This window comes from Strigops habroptila, chromosome 8, assembly GCF_004027225.2.
Source record: "Strigops habroptila isolate Jane chromosome 8, bStrHab1.2.pri, whole genome shotgun sequence".
In the NCBI taxonomy this organism is placed as follows: Eukaryota; Metazoa; Chordata; class Aves; order Psittaciformes; family Psittacidae; genus Strigops; species Strigops habroptila.
The window spans coordinates 17,755,191-17,777,652 of record NC_044284.2 but is presented as its reverse complement, the minus strand read 5'-3'; the positions used below and the strand labels follow the sequence as shown (position 1 = coordinate 17,777,652).

Genomic DNA, 22,462 nt, shown 5'->3' with positions numbered 1-22,462 from the left:
TGAGATCTTGCATGCTAAATTTTAACCAGGGGGAATTTTTTTTTTTTTTTTCCTGGCTATGTTGCACCCTCCTTTGAGCTTCTGGCTAACAAATAATTTAAAAGACTATTCAGTGTGGTTGTGCTTGTATGAAGGGTTCTGCCATCGTACAAGAAGAAATACCAACTTTTCCTTTATAGTGGCCACTATATTTATTTTTCTTTTTAAAAGAGAAGAAAAGAAGAAGGATTCCTGTGTATGTCAGACATAGCATAGTTTCAAAGCTACATATTAATAGAAAAACTGGCATTATATGAACACTTCACTGTCTAAGAATTCCAGCTGGAATAACTGTACTGAACCAATGACTTCTTACTTTTGTATGGATCCCTCCTAGTGTCCTTAGGGTTTTATCTATAGTCTATTGGAGTTAAATTAATAAATTTATTTTGTTTGGTTTTAAAAGGTTCTCCTGTTACAGGAGAACTTTATTAATATTACAGACGGATGAGGATAAGGCTTTATAAGGATTCCTCTGAATATATCAAGTCTGATAAAGTACCATCAAGTTCAGAGGAGGCCATAAAGATGATCAGATGCTGGAACATCTCTCCTATGAAAATAAGCTGAGACAGTTGGGGTTGTTTAGCCTGGAGAAGAGAAAGCTATGAGGCGACCTTAAGGTACCAAAAGGGGCCTACAAGAAAGCTGAAGAGGGACTTTTCACAAGGGCAGATAGTGACAAGACAGAGGGGAATGGCTTTAAACTGAAAGAGGGTATATTTAGATTAGACATTAGGAAGAAGTTCTTTACTGTGAGGATGGTGAGACACTGGCACAGGTTGCCCAGAGAAGCTGTGGCTGTCCCATCCCTGGGCAGTGTTTAAGGCCAGGTTGGATGGGGCTTGGAGCAACCTGGTCTAGTGGAAGGTGTCCCTGCCCATGGCAAAGGGTTGGAACTAGATGATCTTTAAGGTCCCTTCCAGCCCAAACCATTCTATAGTACTATGATCATTGCATCACCTGAAAATAGAGGGGATTTCTAGAAGCATATAGGCTGTCTTGCCTGTATCACCAGCTGGACTTGGAGCAGGATACACAGCAGTGGAAGTCCTGTTTAGCGTAGTTCAGTAGCTGGTCTGGTTTCCTTGTCTCTTTCCTTTGATTTCAACTGTTTGAAAATATTATCTAAGCTTCTGCTGCTGCAAACGGAAAGTGCTCTGTTCTAACTTCCTGGGGACAGCTGTATTTGCTTGGAGCAAGGAAGGTTAGTGCACATCCCAGAGGTGGTGTCCACTCTGTTGGGTAGTCTACCAGTTTAATAGGCTTTGCTGACTTAAAATTTGGAGCATAGGACTGAAAAAGGAAGCAAAGGAATTCATGTTTCGAATGACACAAAGAAAGGATGACTGGATGGAGTCAGCTGAGCTAGAAGAAGAAAACAGAAGGCATTAAAATCCCATGGTGTGCATTATCTGTTATTTGATAATAACAATAAACAATTTTGGGTTTGAATACCCTGTTCTGGGGAAACCTGGAGAGTCAGGATACCTGCCTCAGTCTCAGTCCCACGAGCTTCAGGGAGCTTTGCTTCCTCCTTAACTTTTGGTTTTAAACCAAGAAAGCCCTGGTTTCAGAGTGTGTCAGTGGAAGAGATGATGCCTGCCAGGGCCTGGAGCAGGCCTCCTTTCTTTGCTGCAGTAGTTTCTACTCATGGTTTAGTCCTACAGAAATCTGTCTGATTGCCTGATTCACGGGAGCTGTCTGGCCCAAAGACCTGAAAAGACTAGTTCAAAACCTACATTACTTGGGGTATGTTCTGTTCTGGAAGCAGGAAAGAGCATTTTGGATCTTTTCAGACATGCATAGGAATTTAAAAACAACCCCTCCAAAAAACTCCCAAAACCCAACAACAAAACAGGATCCCAAACAACCCGTGATTGTTGCTGTTTGCCTCCTAGGGTTTCCTAGATACTGTGTGTATGACAAAGCTCCCCGTGTCTGTGGGGTGAGTGTGCCTTGAGGCTGGAGGCTGCTCTGAGCTGCTCCTGCGTGTTGGCCAGCGGGCCTGAGACATGGGGCGAATGCTTGGGATGCCACCCCCACAGGGGGCAGTAGGATGCGTCGAAGCACATTTCTTATCTGGCTATCCCACCACCTCAAACCGGAGTCTTGCTCACCTTGCAACAGCAAGAAGTGGAACCTAAGCACATCTTCTATTGAACGGGCTCCTGTCTATCCTAGTTGATGCAATTGCCTGATGTGTCCTCGCCCTTCAATTTCTTTAGTGAGTGTTGGTTGGTGGTGTAAGGGTTTGATTTTTTTTTTTTTTTTTAATGTAAAACTTAATTTTTAATTGCATTTTCTTGGAGCTTTTGGGAAATATTTTTGTCTAGCAAGAAAACAGAACAGCTCTAAGAATATAACATCATAATTGCTGAGGCCGTACTGCATTTTATGAACAAAACTAAAGGTTAGTTGCTTCGTTTTGCTCAAACCCCTCATTTGCTGTGTCCCAGTGCTCTTTCTTGAAACTGGAGGCCTTTTATTTGATGGTATGCCTTACCAGACGCTGATTGCTATAATGCTATGTGTGCGACATACACTTGATACACCATCTAAGCACTGGAAAGCGTTCATTCTCTTTGTGCGATCTCTCAGTCCTGATGTAAAACAGGCAAAAGTGTAGCAATTCCTGCCATAATGTAACATGATTCCAGGAATTAGAAATTTCCATCTCGGAATGTACCAGGAAGCGGCAGCATGCCTCGGATGGCGGGGATGGGCTGGTGGCGGGCTCCTTGCCCTCTCCTTTAGTACAGAGGAAACCAAGGGTACAGAGTGTAGAAATATATTTACATATAAATACACATAAATATAAACATATCTACTCTTTTGTGTAGACACAGAAATTTCTTGTTTCAAGAAGAAAGTCTAAAAATGTCAAGTGCTGGCTAAAAACTGGCATAGAGTGCCTCAGCCGAGGCGCTGGATCCTGCCGATGTGGGAACTGATGGAAGTTTTCCCTTTGGCTTTTATGGCTGTGAGATCGCATCTGAAGCATGCGGTAAAGTTATCTGAAAAAAGTTGTGAAGCTACAGAAATACACAGATAAATCTGAAAAGCAGTGGACAAAAGGAGGCTTTTTAAAATGTATTATTGTTCATGGGGTGGGTTTTTTTGAAACATAAAGGCACTTGAGTATTACTGGGAGTTTTACAAAGCTTGAAAACAAAGGATTAAATTCTAAAGGAGTATCTTTAAATTTGTTTTTTGTTGTTGTTGTTGTAATCTGGAAAACCACTAAAATAAATAATGGTCCATTATACTCAAGTTCAAATAAGAGCAAGTTAAAAAAGACGAGAAATGCTTAATAAAACATGAACAAAATTAATTATTACTAGAAAATAAGTTTTTTCCACTTGCAAACAATTGACAGGGTTTAGGAATCAAGTCTAGGGTCAAGGGGTCTTGATGGCCAAGTCAAAGGGCGCCCAGAGATGTATATTAATGCATGTCAGCTTCCAGATCCCAGAGTCAAGCAGTAGTTCATAAAAGAAACAAGGCATCTTAAGAAGAAGTGTTATTAGCAAACATCAGGTCAAAGTTTATCTTTGGGTCAGTGTGTACTGGAGGGTCACCCATTGACGCTCCTAACGCAGGCGTTATCCTTAAAGCTGCCTCGGTGCAAGATGTTAAATGAAAATAGAAATGTGAAGTTTTAACTGAGGGAACTTGCAAGTGTATCAGAACACTTTACAAGATTGAGACTTACATTGAGCCATCTGTAATGGAGCAAAGGAAAATGGGGATTGTATTTAAATTATTTTTGTTTGCTTTTTTGTTTTTTGGTTTTTTTTGGTTTTTTTTTCCTTTTTAAATCAAAAGCTAAAACGTACTTTTGTGTGGACATACAGGATTCTCAGGATATCTTTGCGCTCTTTTTTGAGTCAGTAGATGCTATAGGGGACAAACATGGCTTTCTTTTGAAAGAACCAGTATAGCCAACGCCAAGCCCTTTGATGTGGAGGTATTGTAAATCTTCCCACGTGACTCTTCCTGGAAGCCATGCATTTCCTAAGAAGCGTGTTGACCAGTTCATCCCATTTACAACGCTGCTTCTGCAGCTCTGCTTTCTCCTCTTCCCACCGCCTTGGGTGTGGGAACCCCGGCGCGCAGGGCAGCCGCGGCTGGGGGCGCTCTGCCACTCAGACCTGGAGGAATGCTCCTGCTGTGCCGGAGCACACAAAGGCTGCCTGCTTGCTTTGACAAGCCCATGCTGCAGAAAATCCTTGCGATCTTTTGTGCTTCGTGGTGTTGACTTATTTTAGTTCCACGCTAAGATGCTCCCCATTGAAACAAGCAAGAAAAAAAAAAGTGGAATACGGTTCTTTTAAATACTGTTATTCTGATGCCTTTAGGAGGCACTTTGCCTGACTTTCTAAAGAGATTGGTTTGAACGATGCAACTTTGCCCATGCTTTGGAGGGGAAGAGAAGAGCATAGCTGTAGGAATCACAAATATGACTCTTCACTAAAGCAGATCATGTTTGCATTGAATGGTGATTAAAATATAATGTACAATAATGGGTGTTTCAGAGAAGCAGTGTGGCAAGAAGTGACAGAAAAGAGGTTATCTGTTAGATGTACTTTTTTTTAACCTTTGTAGTCTGACTATAGTAGCCCTCAATTGTGCATTTGGTACATAACGTTGCGCACTGGAAAGCCCTAAACTCCAGAGACATCAATTAGCATAATGGAAAACCTTGGTGTGCTCCTGAAAACAGTAATGAATTTGCTGCTTTTCAGGGCAGTTATACCAGAACAGTTCCAGCCTCTTAATTAAATCTTTTGGTAAATCTTTCTGAATTTTGTGTTGGTAAAATATACGAGGAAAGAAGCTTGAGCTGTAACAGACAAGCTTCAATGTTTTTTAGACAAAATTCATTTCCTGTCAGGCCTTGGCAGTTGGACAAAACAGACTTTTCTTCGGAGCTAGGAGAAGTTTCCTGACTCCACCTGGAATTCCTGATTGGAAGTAGGGGGAGAAAGTGCCTGTCCCATCTGCTGTGAGCAGGGCAGCTCCCTGCCTTAAGGAAGGGACATGTTTCCCTGGTGCTGAGCGAAAAGTTGTAACCAGATGTCTGTGGGTCCTTTCAGAGTTCCTCCACTTCACCTGCTTAACTACCACCTATTGGGCATTAGGATGCTTGCTTGGGGTATGGGAGAGCTGAGTTCAAATGCTTGGGCTTATTTGGCTGTGTGCAAGACAGATGTGTTTTTCTTTGGTTAGTTTTTGATCTATTGTTTTTAAGCACTCACTGGACATTTCAAAGAGTGAAAATGGAGAAGGAGCTACTGGTCTTAGAAACTGTCCAGTGCATGGTTGGTCTCCCCTGTAAAGCATCCTGAACAAATGCCACGACCACATGCCTCTCCCTCTAGAGACAGATGATTCCCTCTTTCCATTTTTCATGAAATACTATAACAAGATTCTGTTTTTTCCGCTAACACAGAATAGGGGAGGCAGGGGAGAAAGCTTGGAAGGAGAAATGTGAAACGAGGAGAAGGGCAAATACTACCTTCCTCAACAAGTTACAACCATGGTCTGAAAGCATGAAATGACATCAATTAGAAACATACCCAAACAGCAGAGCAGCTGAACCTTTGCTGGTATAATCTGTCATGGCTCCACTGAACTTAATTTGAAAGTCTGTCTGTTCCTAAATAGGTGCAAAGGCCTTCCAATGAATTGTGTGTTACCATAGGAAATCATATTAAAGGGAATGGCATTTTAGGAGTCTGTAAGTCGTCACTTTTAATGGTAGCTGCATTGAGTTTGATATAAACACTCAAAAGAGTTTGCTGGATTGACTTTAACTTTGTTTGTGAGAATATCTGTGCTGCTAAACTGTGAGTTTAAGCCCTGTAAAATACTTTGCGCTAGAGTCTGGTCCTGACGGAGGTCTGCTAATTAACGTGAGCTGAGTGCTCACCCCACGTCATGGGAACAGAATCCTGAAACCATGCTGTACGTGGGGTGCAAAACAGAAAGCCAAAACTTTGTTCAGCGTGTTGGTGGTGGACTCAAAAGCTGAGGAGGAGGGTGGGAATCTTGATTCCTTCAGTGGTTCAGCAGGATCAAATTTACTTCTAATTCTTTCTCCTTAATTCTTGTTGCAAAAATTTACCAAATAAGACTTGGCCTTATCAGAAAGTAATGAGAAGCTTATCTTGCTCTTAATGAAGCTGATGGCAACATCAGTTTACTGCAAGATGATGCCCACTAACGTAATAAACTATTACTTTAAAAGAGGAAAATTGCTGAATGTCAGCTAAGCTTCAGAATGACAATGTTCCATTTTTCCACTGTACAGAGAATGGTTTATGACCAAAGGATTACTTTTGGAATTGTTTTGAATTCTGTCCTTTAATTTATTAAATGAATCCTTCTTAGGAACTTGATTGCTAATTCACTTTAATTTAAAAAAGCCCCACTGTCGTCTTTGGATGTAGGCAGAGCCCTCAGGGGTCTATAAAACTGTCAATATGGCTGTTAATTTGGGTTTTCTTTTTTCCTTATGGTTTAAAGCTTAATTGTGATGCTGGGAAGATGCCATGGTTTTGGTTTGCAGGGACTCAAGCAGTGTCTTATGGGTTTCAGATCCCATCAGAAGCCATATGAACCCTCCTGCTGCTGCCGACACGTCAAGTTGGAAAAGCTGAAAAAATCTGGGGAGGAGTGGGGCTTTGCTGAAAGTGCGTCCCACCTGGTTTTCACAGTGGAATCGGAGATGGACAAGAACCAAGTGCCTTAGTCTAAATGTCCCTCAGCTTTGGGTGGGTCTGGATCCAGATCAGGATCTGAACTTCTTGTGCCTCAGGCTTGTCTCTAATTGAATCCATGCAAAACCACACGTTTCACATGACTGATGCAAAAGCATAAATAGGCCCATTTTTTATTCAAAACAAAGTCCAGGCTTGCTTAGAAAGATCACAAACCTTCTACTGAACCTTGATGCTCCCAGGTTGTAATGAAAATTCAAGTCTGAAATGCAGTAATGTTCCTGGATGGAACGGTGCTTGTTTTTGTCAGTGTAGTTAAATGTATGACTGTTCTGAGATGGACAACAATGTCCCACTCACTGTGAGTTGATCAGAAGATGGTCTAGACTCTTCCTCATGCAGACCCCGACTTTATTTTTCTTGACTTAGATCCTGATCAGAAAATCTCAATGGAACTTCTACTGGTTTTGTGCCTTTTATAGCACGATATGGGAAAGATTGAGTGATGTGGGATTGAAAAAGCAAGACAAAGCATGGAAGCTTGAACGAGACTGTTTTGATTAAACCATTTCTGCAAACTCCTTTTCCTGAATAGTCAAATTAAAAAAATAAAATAAAAAAAGAACCCCAGGATGTTTCAATTTTGGAAAACAATTCTGATGTTTGAAGGAGACTTTCAAAACAGTGCAAGGATTTTAGCAATCCAAATTCTGGTACCTTAGTAGAGCAGCGTGACTGTTATTTTAATGACAGATGCAGGCTCTTCTTTGAAGATCACAATCTGACCATTCACTGTGAAGTTGTCCCCTGCATGTGTTGGTTAATCCATTTATATATGATGATATATCTTAGAATTAAGTGAATGTTGACCAGAATGTTGACCTGGGTCAAAGTTTATTTGTAAGGTATTATTTGGTAACTGCCCTTAGACCAAGATTTGGAAAGTCTAACTGGAATGTCTGAATAAGGTAATGGTCACTGAAAACATCAGAAATGTTTCCAGGCCATCTGTTGCTCAGCCACTTGTTGTTATTTGTATTGCTATGGTAAACAGGAGCCCTGTTCAGGGACTGCCACTGTGCTGGGACCTGTACCAACAAAGATCTTCAGCTGTCTCTGTGAAAAGGACCTAATGATGTAAGCATATCACAGACATGTTTAGACTTTAAAGCAGAGATGAAGGCTTTTGAGCTCTATGATGAGCAGTGTTCTCATCCCACTGATACCCAAACTGCAGCAGAGATGTTGGTGAGCTATTACAGCAATGAAACCTCTCTAGAATTCCTGTATGATTTGATATCCATTGTGACAATGAATGTTCCAGGCTCCTACTGTGAGCCCAAAGCCACAACTTTACGTGCTACCAGGGATAAAGGAACACTGATTACTTGGCCAACAGTAGGTGAAGGCAAAAAGTCCACAAATATAGCCCCCACAGGGTAGCTCTTATGTTTCTGTGGTTTGTGATCCCCTTGGGCAGCATTAAACCTGGGATTCTGGATATCCTTACCCTGCTTCTCCAACAATAAAAAGGAAACCACTTAGAAAAACTATAAAGAGCTTGTTTCTCAGTTGATCTGTGTTTTCCTTTGCAGTCACAAGAGGCTGGCTGGGAGCATGTGGCGTTTATTCTTTTCTGTCTCTCTGCTATTGTGCAGAGTTCATTCTGGCAGGCTCCCTCATATGCATCTGGGGCATCTGTCAGGCTCTGTCCGACTGGATTGCAGGACAGGTTTTGACTTCCTAATCTGTATTTAACACTTTGGTGTGGCTCTCAGCAGGATTTGAGCAGCCAGAGAATTGCATCTCACAATCCATAGGGTGTGAAATGAGGAAAAAATGAACATTTTAAAAATTTGCTGTCAAACAAACAAAGTGCATAACTTTTGCTGAAATTCCATGGGTGTTGAATATTTGTCTTTTCTAAGCTTCTAGAAAAGCCCACCAGAATACGTACTGCTTGTCTGCATAGGCAGGGGGAGCAGGCTATGTGTTAGTGGTTGTACTTCTTCCAGTATTCATCGTGGGTGTATTTCTGTTCCAGACTGAACTTAAACATGAGATATGGCTCGCATGCAGCCAAACCCAAGCTTCTGTTTTAGGATGTGTTATGGTTCCATATGATGGCAGGCAAATGCTAAGCATTGGAGCTGTGAAAAGTCTGCTTTCAAGAAACCCTCTTGCTTTTGAATGTGGTACAGTAGCAGGAGGATTTTAGTGTTTTCAGGAGAAATCGGAAACAAGGAGAACTAGTATTATTCCCACCAAAGAAAGTGCTCTCATTACATGTTTTAATGGCACAGCGATTAAGACTTTCACTTGCTGTGGTACCGGGAACCCAGCATCACATGTATAATTCTTCACTTGGTGCTCTAGTCGTGTACAAGTGGAACAAACAGGGATTCAGTTCAGTGGTGCAATAGCAGTGGAAGGCAAGAGGAAGCAGGGGCCAGAATTTTTCTAGTTTTATAGTTGACATACAGTGTTTCCCAGATCTGCCTCTTTTTATCCCTGTAATGTTGAGGACCTCTGAGAAACAAAGAAAATCTTTAAATAGATTCTATCAATTAACCCTACAGTCGAACAGTTCAAGATAGCTGATTGAAGAGAGATGGAAGATTGTAGCTAAGAAACTAGGCATTTTATCAACTTTCCTCAATTCTTATGTTTGCATATTATTATTTTTTGTTTGTTTTAAACATTGTAAATCTGTTTGGGACCACTTGTCTTAGAGAAGTTGCCCTGTTTCTGGAGGGTAAAGCCATTGATTTTCAGTATGTGAGAGATCATCTAACAATGAACTCCTCTTCATGCTCCACAAAATCACAGGCTGTTTCATTGGGTTCCCATCTGGGTAAAAGAAACTAAATTAAAGACCATCCACCTTGCGTGTTGTGTGTGTGTAACTTCCTGATACCTGTGGGTGATGGAGGGCTACATCTGAGTCTAGGGGCTGGATTCAGAGACCACCTAAAATATGAGACTTGCACTTCATACTTCAGATGAAGAACTAGATTCTTCAGTGTCTCTTCCATTGAGAATAGCAAGGAGCAAATAAGTGACAGTATATCTGGTTTGTACCTTATACATGACCTAAATACTCTTTTTAGGCAGTCTTGTCACTTTAAGTCATTGAAACTCCAGCTACTTATCTTGTAGGGATGCTACATGGAATGATCATATATCTTAGTACTGCCTTGATCTGTGTGCTTGGAATATCAAAGATCCTACATCACACCTCTGCCTTTATAAAATTAAAGTTGTCTTCTAGTCTCTCCTTATTTTCATACTAGATGATTATTGCTGCCAGTCTTAACAGAATGTGCAAGACTGAAGAGCAGTGAAATTTGGATTTTTTGGAAATTTGGAAACAGCAAGGCAGGGTGAGGTGGTGTGAGAATGGAAAATCATGGAAAATAATCAGGAGGAGAAGTTAGTTAGAACTAGGGATCTGGCACCTTGGGTTGCATGTCTTGCGTGTCAGACCCAGGAGGCTGTAATTGCAGGTGGGATGCAGAAGGTACCCCATATGCTTGATGCGTACCAGAGGTGTACTGTTGGATCTATAGTGCTTCATAGCTGTTAATAAGTACAGAGTAGATGAGCTAAACGGCCCAAAGCAGCCTCAAATCCATGCGGCTGTTAGAAACTGAATGAATGTCTGAGTTCCAGTTTAAATTTTTATCCCTCTGCTCAGACTTTTAAATATTTTTGCCTATTTATAAGATTACCTAACACTTTTGAGGAAAATCCCCTGATAATCTTATATTTCAGTATGTTGCACAGTGTTAGAGAAAGCTGGGAAGTGGACAATATACGTAGTGGCAATTAAAACTCGGTGATTTTAATCACTTAAAAAAAAACCCAACCCCCCAAAAAAACCCCACCAAACACCCCCCCTCAATAAAACAATGCTCAAACAAAACACCACCCCCCAAAAAAGAAGCAGTGGGAACCCCAAGCCTTGAAAACCTTCGTGACAACCCTGTGCCAAAAGCTGTGCAGTAGCTGGGGCTGACTGACCCTGCAGCCTGGGTGGGCAGCGAATGGTTATAGCCAGCAGACGTTTCACAGACTGTCCTCTTGGGGACTGCCGTAGTCCGTAGGTTAAATAAAGGTTGTGAAACAGTAGTGTAGACAGTCCTTTAGACACATGTAGGAATTATATTTTAAAATAGAGGATTTAAAATAGAGGATTTAAAAAATTCTCTTCCCCCCCCGCCATGATCAAGCAACATTATTTATTGTTTAATTTGCCTGGCTTTAAGGAAGCCATGGTTCCCCCTGTTTCTTTTGAACAGGTAGCAAGCTGTATACCTTGCTTCATTATTAGCAAATCACAGTGTTAATCCCTTTATAGCACTGTGTGTGCATGGAACTAATTTTTGGGTTTTGTTTAATTTGTAGTTTTCTGGTAAATGCTTTGCAGTAAAATTTTTTTAGGGAAGTGCATAAAATCATAGTTACTTTTAAACAGCTACAAAATGCAAAGTACTGTGGTGAAGTCTGCCAAAATTAATACAGCAAAGACAATCATTCAGTTGACATTTTATATTGGTGTAATAATGCATTATGTAAGTTGTGCTCCATGCACGCTGTGGATTGCGTGCTCATCAACACGTGTTTCATTTCTCATTTTAAACCTCTGTTAAAGTCAGAGCTGTCTAAAGGGGCTGGATATCAGTTAAAACTTTATTTCATTTTGATTCATGAACAAATATTCTTTCAAAATTAATAATGTTGTGGGAGGGAGGAAAAAAGAAATGAGTCAAAATATGTTTTGTAATGTTAGTGTCCAAGCAAAGCCTACGGGATATACTAACAGGTATCCTACTGCTTCTGCTTATGTGTGTGGCAGAATAGTTGAGAAAAGCCGTATGTGTATTTCTCAAAATTGGTGCAGAGTTACTTTTTCAGTTTTTAGGTCTGCTAGTCATTCAGAGAGTTAAATTTTTTATTAATATCTGTAGAGGTTTCAAAGATGATGTAGGTGTGTGTGTATATTTAGTCAAATAGTTTTTGATATCTCTGCCATTAAGCATTTACCAGCAACCATCATTTTTGTATGTTTTGAAGGGCATTAATCGGCATCTGCCAACAGGTAGTAAATGAGAGCACATGTATGGGAATTTCATGTGTGTGTGGTGTAGAGAATGGACCAAGAGCGACTCCCAGCTGGACGCATTTTCTGTGTTGTAAAGGTGCTGCAGAGCTGGCTGCAGCCCAGCATGGCATATAGATCCCTTCTGTCGACCGCTCCGAGCTCGGCTGATGTTGGGCTGTGTTCTGGTTTTCTTACTGGCCTGAAGAACTGTGAGTTTTCTTTGGAAATTAAGCTCCCCATGTTTCTTTTAAACAGGTAGCAAGCTGTATACCTTGCTTCATTATTAGCAGTTGCAGTGTTAATCTCTTTATTGCACTGTATGTGTGCATGAAACTTTTTTAATTGCCTAAATTTCAGTTTAATTTCAGCAATGCCTGCTTAAAAAGTAGAAAATATCTTGTTTTAATTCCTTATGTCCATTTAGCATCTGTAATATGGTACAGTCAGGTGGCATTTAAGAGCTATAATAGCTTCTGCGAGGTTTGTTTGCTCACCTTTCACCTAACCAGAGAAGTTTGAGTTACATGTAGGTGCTGTGCTGCAAGCTCTCAGGGGACAGTCACTGGGAAAGGGTAATTAAAGGATGATGCCAGGAGTTCATTGGTATACAAACTCTACAGGACAAGCAACAAGGAGAATCTGCAAATGCCCGGCTCTCAGATGGACTCAAGTTAATTACTGTAATGGCATCACTGGCACTATCATGAAGGAAGCAGCATTGTGTGCTTCGGGAAGTCTCATGCATGAAGGAGTCTTGCACCCCCTGTGCTGGTACCCAAGGCAGGATCTGGGAATGAAAAACCCCTTGGGAAGTAACACAAGGAGATGCTGAGGACCCTGCTGCCTATCCCATTGTAGGGTCCTTTCATCCCAAATACTGGAACAACCATAAAGGCAAAGACTGTCTTTCAACAGTTGGACTGGAGGGCCCAGTACACAATAGGATCAGGTCCCATGACAGAAAATGATGGATTTTGAGGTCAGCACCCCAATTCTTATATAGTTGTGATGGGAGTGACCTTGAGTTACTAACAGATTTGGCTGGAAAAGAAGCATTTGGCAGGAGTAGGTAGTACCCTGGAAAATTAATCACAGGAAGAATATCTGAAGAAAAATGTAATTTTTTGTTTTTATTGACTGAAGTCTGGAGCGAAAAAAAAAGTCTGTACTTCTAGTTTCCTTTTACAAAAAACCTAGAAATCTGCAAAATTAAGTGATTTCTAGAGGAAATGGAGTATTCAATAACAAAATACAATATTCCACTAAAAAAAAAAAAAAAAAAGAAATCTGGAAATATTTTCACCATTCTATGTCCTGAGAGTGATAGAGATGGTCATATAACTCAGTTTAGCTCTATAAGGGTAAAAGTGGCTTGAGGGGTGGTCTGGCTGCAGCTGTGGGTTTAAGAGGAGATGATAGCCTTGATTTCCCATAGAAACTTTGAGGACTGTAATGTTGATGTTGAGATGAAGCTATCGACAACAGCTTGTTCTGTCAGTGTTTGTTTTGAATCAAGGATGGTATTAATTCGGGTGCTAGAACTAGTTGAGAGAGATAGGAAGTGTATTAAAATGGTCTCACGATTTTCTACCTTAGGCATTTGTAGAGTTTCTTTTGTCTTCAAACATCTTTTAGCAACACTATGAGTTGGTCAAAACCCAGTGAAGTGATACAGAGCTGGTTATAAAAAATGTATATAAGCTTTTTCTTGATATGCCCAGAAAGTTTGATGATCTCGTATAACTTTTTAGGAGCTTTGTTCGCATGCTGTTATTGCAAAGGATTGAGACAAATGTAATTTATCGATTATTTTTAATTCTGAAGAAGCCACACTGCCTACCCCAGGAAAGATTGCTGACAGCTCAGTTATTTGCAGTGCTTCAACTCGCAAATACGGTCTTTATATTTACCCAGAGACTCCTTCATTTGCTTTATTTAATTTCTCAGCTGACAAGTTCCATCTCCCAGGATACTCAATGTTTTCAGTCTTAATTGGTTACCAATCAGCTCTTCCATCAGCTGATACCGGCTTGAAGACATGACGCCAGTCCTTTCTTAGTACGTTCTGGGATTTGTACAAGAGAGATTAGCTTTCCTCTTAAGTCTCCCTGAGTTTTATATTAAAATATAGCCTAAAACATCAACCTCCAAAACTCATTTGGATTTGAGTATTTAGTTTCCTTTGCGTTTTTCTAAATTTAGGAGGTAAAGTTGGTTTTGGTGGTCTTTTTGGCAGGGTGTTTGTCTTTGTGGATTTTTTTTTTTTTTGTCCTCTGTAAATTCTCCCTTGAAATCTCCTAGTTTGTGTATGTTTTGGGTTTTTTTAAGTGAGAAGATGATGAAATGCTTAAAGACAGTACTCGTGTTCACAGCATTGCTGCAGATGCTCCCTGTGGGAAGGGTTGGAAAAGCCCCTAGAGTTCAGCAATCATGAGGTCCCAGTGAAAATCAACGGGACGTGCTAATGATTCTTCTTTGTGCTTTTCAGAAAGCCCTCCTCTCCGAGTCAATAGGCTGTATTCAGAGAGAAGGTCCAGGGTAACTTGGAGTCCAGTGACTGAGATTGTAGGGGTTCATGCTGGAGTGCTTTGTCATGCCTGGGGTTATCACAGTGCTGGCTTCCTCTTGCTGAACTCCTTCCCTGGATCTACTAGGAATGATGGAGAGATTGAGCAAGGGCCGAAGCTTGCCTGGATCCAGCTTTGCTTTTATAACAACAGAGTAATCCTTGAAGGCCACTGAATAGAGACTGTATGTAGTCAGCAAGGCAGTCTTATTTGCATGGGGAAAACTACCAATTTAACTTTTATTTAGTCATTAAACCTGAGTTAACCCTTATGTGGGCACCAGCTTCTGAAATGATGGGGAAAGCTCCCACAGATTTTTTACCCACGTGAGTTTTACCAAATCACATTATTTTTGTGTGTGGGTTGTTCGTTTGTGTGTGTTTGTTTTATCCCATGTAGAGCAGGTGCTCAGGTAAATCTGGCTGAGGGTCTGGCTTGCCCTGGTCTGTGTGACAGTCAGGAGGAGATGAGTCTGTTCTGCTCTCCCTTGGGCAGGTTTCCTGGGCTATACACACACGCATTTGTGTGTACTACCTATACAATAGGATCTGAGTGGTAATTGCATTTCCTTTATGTTTAGCTTTCAATGTAAAAGAATAATAGTGCTGATAATTCCTAGTACAAATTTACAGCAGTGGAACTTGGGAGTGGAATCAAGCCCACATGCAAAGCTGTTAAGTACTTCAATGTTACTTGTATCAACAAAACAAATCTCTTCTTGGAAGAGGAGGTGGGGGAATAAGAAGAGATTTTTGTAGCTGTATTTGCAGTTTCCTCTTCCCTTCCTTTCACTCTAGAAATTCTTTATCCTTTCATGCACAGTTGAGAATTAGCCATTTATTCTTAGTGCTGGTGATGCAGGCTTTGATATTTAAAATGGAATGTGTTCCTTTTTGATGCTCTGTGGTTTTGAATGAAGTACATGCTAGCAGATTAATGGTGCAGAACAGTTAGACACTGGCCATTTTTTTTTTTTTTCTTTCCATATTATTTCATCATTCAAAAAAAAATTAAATACATTTTTAAAAAGAAGAGCCTGTGAATTGTCTATTGTTTGTGCGGTGAAATTGTTTTCACAGTGCTGTCATTCTTTTCTAAAGTTGAAATCATTGAATAGCTATGAGCTGTCACATTTTTTGTAAGTTATAACTGCATCAAGCTGTGCTGACAAAATGTCCCTGCATAACTGTTAATATGCATTGTCATTTTAAGCATGAAACAGTTTAGCTAATGATTTATCTCTTATAATGCAGCACTTGGGGCAGCTGTATGATTTGTCTCTTTAGCAAGTCAAGTAATTTCTTTAACAAAATGTTAAGCACAGATGGGCCATAGGCTGTCAGTTAACCATTATTGTGCATGCATCTGCTTGCCTTCAATGCACTGTTTTATGTATTCAGCCACTTACTTAGGCACAGTTCTCTGAAAAGCGGAACCTACTCTGATTGGCAAATAAAATGTTCATTTGTCTCTTCTTCCTATTGTTTTGTTTTGGTAACACATGTCAGCAGCTCAATTACCCAGTTCATTAACAGCTCCCAATGGACATGATGGCCAACCCATGATAAGGAGGGTGATTGTGGCACATATGGTCAATAATAGCCTGTCTCTTGGTAATTGTAAATAAAAGTCACTGTTGGCCACTTCCTTTTGCTACAGCTACTGTTTTCCTTTTCACTTTGCCGTACAAAGCACATTTCTCTATGTGAATCAGCCCAAACAAAATAAAAATACCATCCGCTTCTCTCAAGATCACTTTTATCACTGTTGTGGTTGTTCCCTTTCTGTGCTGACTTTCCAGCTTAGGAGACGGAGTTTCTCTTTTCCAGTTCCAGCAACCGATTAATTACTCTTATTAATCAGTTTACTTAAACAGCAACATATTTTCTCCCCACTTCTCTCATTCTCTCACTTCAGACTTTTGTGAAGTGCCTGTGGAGTTTTAAAAAAAAAAGCCATTTACAATGTTTTTGTAACTATGCCCTTTGCAAATAGCAGCAGTTTTCAAAGGGGTAATTGAAGTGTGACTTAATCCTTGTTAGATGAGCAATATTCATGTCTGGAACAGAGGCTTGCCGTTTGGTTTCTTTTCTTAGTTTTTGATACTTCATAGTCGAAATGATGGTAGAAAGAATTAAAAGCAGTTTTACTACTTCTGAGTATTCAACATAGGTATTCTGTTGCCTTCTAGGAAAATTGGGAATTTTCTTATATATTTGCTGATCCTAAATTTTCCCTTTTAACAGGGAAATAGGAGTGTGTAGCTACATTGGCATGTCTTACCTTAACCCCACTGGGAAATCTTTTGTGGTTTCTTGTTTTGTTCTTTATGTTTCTTGAAATTTGCTTTTTGTGTCAAAGAAGAGGAGTCCAACCGCTAACAAATTTTGGGCTGTGACCTAACAGGGTGAAACTGGGGGTGCCGTAGTGTCCTCTCTGTCCTTTTCCCCTGTTGATGGTGAAGCACAGAAAGAGAACAGTGAATTGGATAAAATTGCAGCTCTGAGTCCAAATTGCTTTAGTGGGAGCACCACAACGTAAAATTTAGGGATGCTCTTTCTAATCTTTGGAGCATGTTTTATCTTGGATAAACAGCGTTTGGTTGTGGCATCTTAAACAGTTCACAGGTGACTGAGGGGTGACTCCAGACCCCCTGAGCTCATTCCCCACTGCCTGCCATATTCATAACTAATCTGTAGTCTCCACCCAGGGCAGTGGGCACTCGGGGAGTTGTTGAGTGTCAGAGTTTATTTGTCCTGTTTTGATTAGCGCAGACCTGGCAGGGCGCATTTTCTTTTTAATGGCTCCTTGCTGTGACAGTGAGGTTTTGGGAGGAGGAGGAGGAGAGGCGAGCCTGGCGTCATGTTTCCCCAGGCAAACACAGCAAAATGAAGGACCGACGGGTTGGAAATGAGGTAGTTGGTTGGCTTCAGAGTCTTCATTACATTTTGTATGCAAACATGAGCCTGCTCCTAAACAGGACTGCTCAGAGTGGGGAAAAAAGAGGGAGGCTGTCAGTAGGAAATAAAAGGTGCAGGTTTATTTTCCTGTGGACTATATTTTGAGGAAAGAAAGGATGCCTGACATGTTTCTAGTCCGTTGACTGTTAAATTGCCAGCTGCTGAAAGCCTACCCCAACACAAACAAGAATCCAGGGAGGAATGCGCTGCTGGCCACCTACTGCTGCTCCCAGCCCTCGCAGCAAGACAGCGCCAGAGGTTTATTTAGCGAGAGCCTGGGGTGACTCCGACGGCCCACATCCTGGGGTGGTTTTCCCTCTTTCCTTCCCTGCCTTTCCTCTCTAATTCATCCACAATATGATGAAGGGTTGCGTTTGAGCCCCCTTACCTCTGGCCGGGAGAGGCAGTCCTGGAGGGATGTCTCCAGGTGCGGAGGTTTGGAGAGGGGGTGGCTCGGATTAACCCCTGCTGTGCATCCCCTTCACCCTGGCTGCCCTCCCCGCCGCCCCCCTCGCGTCCGCGGCAGCCTCCTTTGTGCCTCCCGCATCCTGCCAGGCAGGTGTCAGAGCCCTGAATGCGGGCAAAGGCCCTGCTGATGGATACCACAGATGGAGCGTGGAAATCGGTCGAATAGACCTCAGCCACAGGCCATTTCTTAGGATCCAACAAAAGCCTCCAAATAAGTCAACAAAAATCCCAAAGATCACAAAGAGAAAGTGTCATTTGTCATTTGCTGTGGGTTTGTGCGGGGGGTGGCAGCCCTGCTGCACTCCTCCTCGCCTGCACCCGAGTAAACACGAGGCAGGTCACTCGCCTCTCCCTTGGTGTGAAAGGCATCCGGCAGCAGCCCCGCGGTACCCGCTGCCTCCCAGCACTCCCCCAGAGCTGGGGATGTCCTGGCCGTGACCTTAAGGAATAGAGATGTGGCATAAGAGGGAGAGCCTGCGGAATTAACTGTGTGTAAATAAAGAAATGAGGAGATCCGGGAATGGTAGCTAGCAAATAAACTACCACCAGAACCCTCCATGGCCTTTGGTATGCTGTTTTTTCAGTCTTGTTTTAGCGAGATCTGTGGCCAGACAATTTATCTAGGGCAGACCCCAGGCTGTTACACATGGAGGAAGAGGCTGCGTAATCTTACTTAAACATTTTGCAGTGACTGAAGGACTGCCAGAGAAGTTGTGCCTTGCAGGTGGCAAAAAGATAACCTCTGCCTGCGTTTGTCAGGTGCGCTGTGCTGCAGCGGTAATGTATGGGTTTTAAATGGTTGTCATGTTTTTGTTATTTAATTATTCGAATGAAATGTCTTGCTGAGAGGAAGAACAACCCACAGACTGACCTCTTGCGCATTATTTTGTTGTTCGGCTCTTGCCCCACCGTGTCTGTTTATGGCATTTAGAAAAGGGATCATTGCAGAGCTCCAGGTGACCGAATGCCTGCAACACTGAGCAGAGTTTTTTTTTTGCATGTCGTGATGATAACCGGCATGCAATGTTTCCTCAGGTCCCACGGGGTTAAGAGACAAATAATTGCTCTTTATTTCTGTAATTCCTTCTTTAATTAAACTTCATGGCTCAGCTACTGGTAGTGCTTTTGGCTGCCTCTCCCATTTTGAGCTGTGCAGTAAGGCGGGGGGTACTGGGGGGTCTGGCTGTAAATCTCCAAGGGCACTGGTGAGTCTCCTTTCTCCTATTTATAGCTTGAGGGGTTGAAGTACTAAGATCATTAGGGCAACTGTAAAGGTTAGCAATATGCATATTGTGTGTCTGTGGAGGTGATATAGAAATAACCTATCTAAAATCTGACCACCTTTACTTGTGCTGAATAGTATCTTTTTGTATCATAAAAGTCAGTGGATCTGTTAGTGAGATACTGCTTAGCAAAGGGCAATGCGCTATGGCTATTGAGCATATATAAAATGTACACCGCTTTTTTAGAGGCTGAGGTAAGTCAAATTAATGGGCTTAGCCAGTGCTCTGATTGGCTTCTCACCTATACAAATGTCTAATAACGGTATTTTAATAGGGAAAAAATAAGAATAAAAACTTCCTTGAAACTAATACTATTTAAGATGACCGTAAGAAATAAAAAGTGTCGTTTGTAGTACAGACATAGCTATAATTTAAGATTACATTTGTCTGATATTAATATCACAGATCAGACAAGACAAAGGAACTCAGTGTTTTCAATAAAGCTGCACATAGCAGCCAGGCCTGGTGAAGGGTAACACCGTTAGAATCAGATAGATATGAAAGCCATTTAATTTGATATACATTTTCTCCGTACTTTAATTTTGTTACTTTCTCTCTAAATGTTTGCACTTGATTAGATGTATCGTAGTGGACTCTCAGATGCTTCAGCTTTTGCTGACTGGTTTACCTTTGTGCCTTTCGTATACTGCTAAACGAAATGTAAAGCGAAAATGAAAAATGGAAAGAAGTCAATGTTTCAGCTCTACATTCTCATTGCTGCATGAATGCAAGGTGCGGGGAAATATCACAAGATTTTGCTAAGTCTTTATAAAACATTTTTAGAAAGATCATTATAGGTCTCCTGATACTTTCCACCAGCTAGTGAGGGAATTCACTTCAGACACTTAGCGATAAATATCCACTCTGAATCAGACAGTTTAAGCTGACTTTTTATAGGCATAACTGTAGATGTTTGAAGAAGTTCCATATGTACATGTAGAGCCTGAAAGAGAGTATTGAAAGAGTTCCTGACATCTGGGGATTTGACTATTTGATTTAAAAAACAAAAAAACAACCCTCATTCTACACAATCAAAGGCAACTTTTGTCACAGAAATTGTCTCCAAAAGGGACCTTCCTGAGCTCTGTTGCAGATCTTACCACAAGTCAGGTATGGTCAAAGTGCGGGGCTAGCCAATATGACGCTGTTAGCGTGGCTGGTGTGCTCTCTTCCACTGGACTAGCTTGTCACCACAGCTGTTCTGTTTAATGTTCATGATTTGTATCTAAGGCTAACATGAGGAAACTAGGTTTTAAATATCCTGCTTTTATTATTGAACCAGCATCATGAAGCTATCCTGGAGGACTGTAACTTGGCAGTTGCTGAGGAAGGCAGGTGTCGCTTGGGACCCCAACTGAGAAGTTTTGGGATTTGTCATTAATTCAGACAATATGTTATGTTCGCTTTGGGATACCCCAGATTATCTGTTTAGTAAGGAATGAACTGTTTGGGATAGGATGTTTGTGTTGATTCCCTTTTGTTTTTGAGGACGATGTTCTCAGGAACCAGAGTTTTACTTGGGGCAAAACTTCCATGCAGATTAAAGACTCTGGGAGTCAGTTGTTTTCACACTACATCAATGCTGAGATTTATGGGAGGTTCTCCTGATGTTCTGTGTATGTTGGGTTCAAGATATTGGTGGTGTCTGGTCAACGAAGACAGCTTTCACATAAAAGTCTTTGGTCTAGCGTAATTGTTTTTTGTTTTTTGGTTTTGGGTTGTTTTTTTTTTTGGTAGACAGAAATTCATAAACTCTTCATCTGTATTGCCTGAAAAAGCATTTTGTCCTTCTCATGCTGTAATACGATGTAAACAGATTAGGTGTATTTATTAATTCAAACAGCTTGAGTAAAATTGGAAATGTAAGCTAGAAATGAACATGGTGGGGAACTTTAGCTGGAGCTTGAGAAACAGTGATTTCTTCTTGGCTTTGTGTTCTCAGTTACTGCCAAATAAATCATGTTAAGATTATTTTAAATCAATGTCTATATCAATAATTTATTTGGCATTATTGAAGTAGTAGAGGCAATGCTTGCTGAACAAGCAGTTTCAGCATCGCTGGGGAGTGTCTGCCCTCTTTAGGTGGTTTCCCTTGAAGACTCAGACAAGAAGGAATGCTTGTCACCTGGGACAACAGCTGATGCAAGTGAAGGCTGGCTTTGGAAGTCTACTTTTTTGGTTCATTATGGTTTTTGAAGAAAGAGAATGTGGTTGGGTGCTGATAGGGGCTTTGCTTCCTTCAGAGCTATGGCTATGGGTTCAGCTGCGACTGGGCTGTAGCTGGAATTCGCTTGAGTGCCAGAGGAAATAAGCAATGATGCCATACCTGTCTGTGTGTATGTGAGCTCACTCTCTCTAGGTCCATGAAACCCAGAAAGAGTTTCGTTTCTGATTTCCCTTTAAACTGGTGATCGCAAGAGTTCGTAGTCCCTTCCTTGGGTCATGGACATGCTGTACGTGGTCTGTTTCTTGCTGACTTTCCTTAAGTACCGATCTGGGATGTGGTGTGAGTGGCCCTTGGTCCGGCATAGCCTTGGCTGTTTTGCAGTCACATCCTCGACTGTTGGCTGGATGCTGAGCATCAGCACATCTGTGTGTAGCTGTGCTCTGTGCTGAAACCTTAGGTGAAGAAACCATGTATTTCAGCTCTGGTCATATGCTGGAATCTCCTCGCTTTAGTAACTGGAAGAATCAAGTCAAACTATTGCTCTAAGATATTCTTACAGGAGTTCTCTGTGTAACTTGCATCTCAAATTTTCTTTTTTTAATATTAATACTTGTCTGACCTGTCCTAAGGTGATGTTAGGCAGTCCTAAGACACGTGAGTAACTTGTAAACAAGCAGGGATGTTTTAATGTGCTGAGATATACTAGCAAATATCTATAATACTGCTCAGAGTGTAGGACAAATAATACACGATACAAAATAAATATTTGATTGTGTATCAATGAATTTCTCCAGTAGTGTTCCCCATACATTTGCAATCACTTTCATAATCATTTCAGCAATAAGACCTTAGTTATGGATCTCTAGGGAAGGTCTCATGGACTTGTATCTATAAAGTCGGGATGTTTAAGTTACAACATGCACGCTGGTGTGACAAATATTTGTATCTGTTTGCTAGTTCAGGGAATGGAACAAGAACGTATTGCTTTGTACTAAGCAGTTCTCAGGTTTTTAAAATACTTGCAAACTGCTGGAGGATTTAAAACAAAGAAATTGAGTAATTCATTTACTCAAAAAGATTTCTGGAGATCCATCAGTATTCTTGGCCCAGGAAAAGGTGCTAAAGTCATAGCTGAACTTTTGACAATTC

General features: G+C 41.2%; 1 protein-coding gene across 5 annotated transcripts in view; it reads left to right on the top strand.

Moving 5' to 3' along the window:
* The window catches only part of PAX3 (paired box 3), a 79,325-nt gene that overhangs the window by 31,502 nt on the left and 25,361 nt on the right, over positions 1 to 22,462 (top strand). The gene's annotated exons all lie outside the window — the stretch shown is intronic.